The sequence below is a fragment of the Pinus tabuliformis genome, chromosome 3_2 (genome assembly GCF_031772625.1).
Source record: "Pinus tabuliformis cultivar Carrire ecotype Pingquan chromosome 3_2, CPIR1, whole genome shotgun sequence".
Classification (NCBI taxonomy): Eukaryota; Viridiplantae; Streptophyta; class Pinopsida; order Pinales; family Pinaceae; genus Pinus; species Pinus tabuliformis.
The window spans coordinates 620,279,485-620,286,320 of NC_142302.1; the positions used below are offsets into that span (position 1 = coordinate 620,279,485).

At 31.3% G+C, this 6,836-nt stretch overlaps 1 non-coding gene across 1 annotated transcript; it reads left to right on the top strand.

Annotated features, from left to right (window-relative positions):
- The first annotated feature begins 221 nt into the window (after positions 1-221).
- On the top strand, positions 222-295 carry TRNAV-CAC (transfer RNA valine (anticodon CAC)). Its single transcript has one exon. It is a non-coding gene; the product is annotated as a tRNA-Val (tRNA).
- The last annotated feature ends 6,541 nt before the right edge of the window (positions 296-6,836 follow it).

Below are 6,836 nucleotides of genomic sequence, written 5' to 3' on the forward strand. Positions count from 1 at the left end.
AGATTTCAATTATAACTACAGGTAATTTGATCAAATAGGTGTAATAAAAATATCATGTCATTTCATCAAATGAATATAATAAAAATGACATATACATTAAATATTCATATTATTTCAAATAATCAATAAAATTTAACTTAACAGCTGCGCATATGGGATGAAGGTATCATCATAAAATCCCATAATATTGGTTAGGGTTATAAGTCATGATCAGCGTGTGTGTCTGGGTGGTGTAGTTGGTTATCACGTTAGTCTCACACACTAAAGGTCCCCAGTTCGAACCTGGGCTCAGACATGAAGTTTTCTTTTTTGTTTGCACAGAATATTCAAGATTCCTGTCCGAATCCGGGCTCAGACATGCTGTTTCCCCAGTTCGAACCTGGGCTCAGACATGAAGTTTTCTGTTTTGTTTGTACAGAATATTCAAGATTCCTGTCCGGCTGTTTCATATTTCGTTTGCACCAAACAACTAGAGGTGCCCGGTTCGAATCTGAGGTCAGACATGCTGTTTGATATTTTGTTTGCACAAAACAATTAGACGTCGCCTGTTCGAACCTGAGCTCGGCCATGCTGTTTCATATTCTGTTTGTACAATATATAAGTTTGACCGGCGCACCAAAATTTAATCTGCAATTTTGTTTCTACGAAATATTAAATCCAGTTAGCGCATAAATATTCTAACCTTCTGGTCTCACACCCCGGGCGAGCTCAGACGTGTTGTTTCATATTCTGTTTGTACAATATTTAAGTTTGACTGGCGCACCAAAATTTTAATCTACGTTTTTGTTTCTACAAAATATTTATTATGTATATTCCAGTGGCGGTTCCAAAAGCCTAGGTACATTGAAATCTAAGGGTAGTTTTAACAAATTACTAATCCATTTTTGGTTTAACTAATTTGGGTTTTGAAATATGTATTTACCATCTTAAATCTTCTTTTAGGTTTGTGCAGGGCAGCCAATTTTTTTTGTGTGAATGGGAAAAATAGAAGTAAAATTATGTAAATGAAAATTTACTTTTAATGAAAACGAGTTTTTTTTCTCTTTTTTCTTTATTAATCACTATGCAGGAAGTCAATTATTGACTTACTTTTTCCATCTTGTTTGTAACTATTGATTTATTTTTTCCATCTTGTTTGTTATATCACAATAAAGTGTTATTCAATGGATATGATGAAAAGGCAGTGATGTAATGCTAGCAAATATTAAGCACCATGCAGTGTGTCAATCATTGGCTTACTATTTTTCCATCTTATTAGTTGGATGACAATAAAATAATATTCAATAGACAGGATGAAAGAGCAACAACCCAATGATTGACTTACTACATTTTCATCATGTCCATTGAATATCATTTTATTCTCATGCAACAAACAAGATAGAAAGGTAATAAGTCAATCATTAATTTAGTGCATGGTGGTTAATATTTGTAATGTTTGGTCACCAACAATTTGTTTTGTAAACATTAAATTTATTATTAATTTGACATATTAAAATTTTAATGTTTGTATTACTCATCTCATTTCATTGATAATGATTATAATAATCACTTTATCATTTAATTTTATATTAATTATGTTTTGATTATAAATACTTATTTAACTATAAAGGTAAAATATTATACATTTTTTTATAATTTTAAATGTTATTTAAATATATTATTTTATTATTATAAAATATTAAATAATAATTTTAAAGGAAAATTTCACAAGGAAAAGGTTTAAAATATGGAAGAATTAAAAGTTGAAGTTGGAAAAAAAAATTAAAATTTATTTATATATATATATATAGTTGGAGTTTTTTACTAGAATTGGGTGTAACAATTTTTAGTCAAATAATGATATTTTGTTGTTTCAAACTTGTTTTTAAGTCGTATATAAATTCAACTTCATCAAAAACTTCTCAGACATTAGGATTGTAGAGTTTTCACAATTTACACTTGTGATTCCAACACATCTTTATTTGATTATGAGCAAATTCTACCCAAAAATATGACAGGAAAAACACTAAAATTTATAACAAGTAATATATATAGATATTCTAAATTATATATAGTCAATTTATAGACGAAATGACATGACTTTTTTACTTAAATTTGACAATACAATCTCAAGCAAGATTATGATTTTTTGCAATTTAAAATATATTTTTGGATGTATAAATAAATTTAGCACTCTAAAAAACTCTTGGGAATTCAAATTTTACAAATTAAACAATTTTAATTGAAAATTTTAAAAATATCTACAAAATTTTGATTAAAATTAACCCATATATATATATATAAAATCTAAAGCTAAATAAATAATCATTTTAACTAATTTTATATAATTTAAATAAATAATTATCACTTATAAATTAAATATAAACCATTATAATAAGGAATATATATATAAAATTATATAAAGTTGATTAAAATTTAAATTTTCTTTCGTTTTTAAGATAGATGATTTAATTCCACTTTCTAAATTATATGAATAAACAAATATCTAATAGCAACATAGTTTTGGATAATCGTAATTCTGCGTTGATGGGAATTTACTAAAATTATGAATGCACAGTGATTAAATAAGCTTATCTCCCTCCCCTTACTCACTAAATGGTTAAAATCTCGCTGACTGGATTCAAGAGTTCCCATCAATCTGACCAAGACTCCTAGATTATTCTTGGAGTAAACTATGATGTGAAACATACCCTAAACCTTGTTCACAATTATTAGGACATGTGCAAAACAAATGAATTGGTACACACGTTTTTAAAAGTTAAAACAGCACAAAAACATGCAAGCAAATCAATCATGGTCGATGTTGGAGCTTTGTTATGAAACTAGATCAACATGTATAGAAAAGAATTAAAAGTGAGCAGTAAAATAAGTTCATATAATGTCTTTGCAATAGGAAAAAAATGAAAAACCAACAGAAAAAACAAAAGAAAGTTATAAAACTAGATCAATATGTATAGAAAATGGGACGGCCACAGTGACGAATATATAAAGAAGAAATACCATCCTAAACCTCCTATACTTACTAGAGACCATGATCCAGACTTAGATCTGCTTTGGATAGACAATTTGCTTCCCTATGCTGCTCCCCAAATATGTGTTGATATGAAAAAGAATTAAATAATTTTTTTAATATCAGAGTATGATCCAATATAGAAGACAAAAAATAGTTATGTAAGCGTGTACAGTTAATCCAATTAACAAAAAGAAGAGAGTCACTAAACAACTATAAATTTGAAATGCCCTATTTTAATACCAAGGGGAGAAGATTGTCGCAAAATAATAATTCAGCATGAACCAGACCCAAAACCCATAGAAACGTGGAAGAAAGTAAAGACCCATAAATATAAAGTAAATATGCCACCACAAAGAACCCCCGAGGCACTTGATGCCCCATCGAAGTAGCCCCCAAGGAAGAGAGAAATCAAGTATTTCTGAGTCTATTAATTAGACTCTATGCACATTTTTTTCTTGTGGGAAATGGATCAAAATGATCATAGCTTCAGATCAAAATGGGCATAGTTTTAGCTGCGATAAAAATAATCGAGATCGAGCAATCAAGGATTTTTGAGTTTATTAATCAGACTCTATGCACATTTTTTTCTTGTGGGAAGTGGATAAAAATGACCATAGCTTCAGCTGCAATAAAACTAGTCGAGATCCATCTAATTCTGGATCTATCATGCGCTGAGAGGGATCAAATCCCTCGAGGTGCAAACCTTCTTTTTGGAGTGTGGAATTTGAGGAAAGGTTTTCACCTCGAGGGATTTGATCCCTCTCGGTGCATGATAGATCCAGAGTTAGATGGATCTAGGTTGGTTCCAGTTGAGGGCAACAATGACACATTTTTAGATTATCACTATTATGTATATGCTTGAGATAAACTTCATACTTTGAATTTAAAGTATGTTTTCTTTGTTTGACGTGACTATATCATTCTCTTCTTTAATTTTGTTTTTGTTGATTGCCTTGAATGGTTTGTACGTCTGCAATTGGATGCTTTGAGTGATTTGTGTATTTATGTGATTGGATTTGGATGGTAATGTTTGTGAATGTTACAATTATTGTGTTATATTTGTATATGTGTATGTAATTGTATATTAGTAATTAGTTGGTGATGAAGAAGGTACGTAATCTTGTCGATAGTTTGCAAGAGGATTGATACTACACATATATTTCATTTAATTTTATGTATCACAAATTTTGACAAGTAATAATTCTTAGTAGTGTCTCTCTAGGTATTACTAAATATATTTTGAAGACTAGTTTTAATAATTTTTACTCTTGAAATCATTTGTTTCATTACTAATGTTTGAAATAATTTATTTTCTTCAAAATATTTTGATGAATTTTTTTTATCTATAGCTTGATTTGCAAAATTCAAGAAATAATGTAATTTTGATTTTTTTTAATGAGTGGTCAGATTTACAAAATATTTAAATTATTTGTTAGTTTTTCCATCTTTTCATATCTATTATATGAAAAGGATAGTTGAGATTGTAAACCATTCAATTCTTTAACTCGAACTATTGTAGTAAACATCATACCTTGTCTCTCTTGCTCTCCAATATTAATAGGTTGAATTACTATAACACAAAAATCAATGCAAATTGTCAATCATTTTTTGGTGCTTACACTGAAATCAATGCACATTGTTAATCCAATCACTTTAAGTTAAGGTACCATCATACATGGAGTTACTTCAAATCACAAATGATCATCTACACTGAAATCAAGGCATCTAATGCACACAATCAAATATGATTAGAAAACATATACATTGAAATTAACGAATCTAATGAAAGCAATCAAATATGATTAGAAATCAACATCTACATTAAAATCAATGCAACTAGTCCAAGCAATCAAATAAGATTAGAAATCAACATCTACACTAAAATCAATGCATCTAGTGTAAGCAATCAAATATGATTAGAAATCAACATCTACACTAAAATCAATGATCTAGTGCAAACAATCAAATAGGATTAGAAATCAATATCTACACTAAAATCAAGGCATCTAGTGCAAGAAATCAAATATCATTAGAAATCAACATCTACACTGAAATTAATGCACCTGGTGTAAGCAATCAAATAGGATTAGAAATCACCATCTATCATGAATATAATCTATTTAGTGCAATAAATATTCTTCTCTCTCTCCCCCCTCCATCTATATCTATATCTCCCTCCTTCCCTCCTTTGTCTCTCTATCTCACCCCAAAACATACACACACTCTCTTCATCTCTTCCTTTTCACTCCCCCTCTCTCTTGCTCCACTTTTCTCTTTGTATGTATTTTTTCTTCCCTCCCTCTCTCCCCTTCCAAATCCATCTCTTTTTCCTCCTCTCTTATCCTCTCTCTCCCTCTCTCCCTCCTCCTCTCTCTCAAGTCATCTCTCTCCCCTTCTCTCCCATCTCCCTCTCTCTCCCCCCGTCTCTCCAACCCTATCATTATCTCCCTCCATCTCTCTCTCCCCACTCCATCTTTGTGGCTGCCTCTCTCTCTTACCTTCTCTCCCTCTTTCACTTCTCTCTTTATCTCTCTCTTCATTCCTCCTCTCCCATGTCCTTCAGTTTACTTCTTTCAATGCAAGCAATCAAATAGTATTAGAAATCACCATCTACACTGAAATCAATGCATATAGTGCAAGCATTCTTCTTCGCTATCTCCCCCTCCATCTATATCTATATCTCCCTCCATCTCTCCTTCTTTGTCTCTCTAACTCACCCCTCCTCCCCAAAAACACATGCTTTCTCCTTCCATATATATCTATCTCTCCCTCTTTATATCTCTCTCTTCTTCCCTCTATTCACCTCACACACACACACACATACACACACACACACAAATATATATATATATATATATATCTCTTTTTTTCTCTCTTTTGTATCTCTATATCACTCCCAAAACATAAACACTCTTTCTCCATATTTATCTCTCTCCCTCCCTCTTCCTCTCCCTCTCTCTCTTTCTTCCCCTTCTTTCCCTATCTCCCCTATTTCTCTCCTCTCATCCTCTCTCTCCATATCCTTTATTACTCATCTCTTTTTCCATATTTCTCTCTCTATATCTTTCTTCTTGCCTCCCTCTTTCTCTCCCTTCCACTCTCCTTCTCTCACACACATTCAAGCTCTCTTCCTTCCTCTCTTGCCCCCCTCTATCTCTCCCCCTTATCTCTCTGTCTTTGTCTCTCTCTCTCTCTCCACCTTTCAACTTTGTCACTATCTCTCCTTCCGTCCCACTCTTCTCTCTATCTCTCCTTCTTTGTCTCTCTATCTCAGCCCCAAACATATACACTTTCTCTCCATCTCTCCTTTGTCACTTCCTCTTTCTCTCTCTCTCTCTCCACTTTTATCTCTCTATGTGATTATTCTTCCCTCCCTCTCTTTCCTTCCAACACCATTTCTCTATCCCTCCCTTTCTCTTCCTGTCTCTTAAGTTTTCTCTCATCCTTCCTCTCTCTCCCTTCCTCCGACTCCTCCTGTCTCTCCACCTCTATCACCATGTCTTTGTTCTTCCCTCCCATATATATCTAGAGTTAATATATATCAAGATATATCAATATATATTATAATATAACAAATTTAATATTATATTAAATTTAATATTGTATTAATAGTAAGTTATTAAATTTATAATATTAATATTAATATTAGATTTAATGATATTTTTTACATAACATGATAACAAAATTTTCAAATATTACAACTTTGACGTGGAAATATTTATGTCTTTAGAGATTTTAATATATCCATAGGATATGGTTTTCCTTGATTCATTTTACAAATATTTAATTAAAATAAATATTAAAAGATTTTGGATTCTTTGTG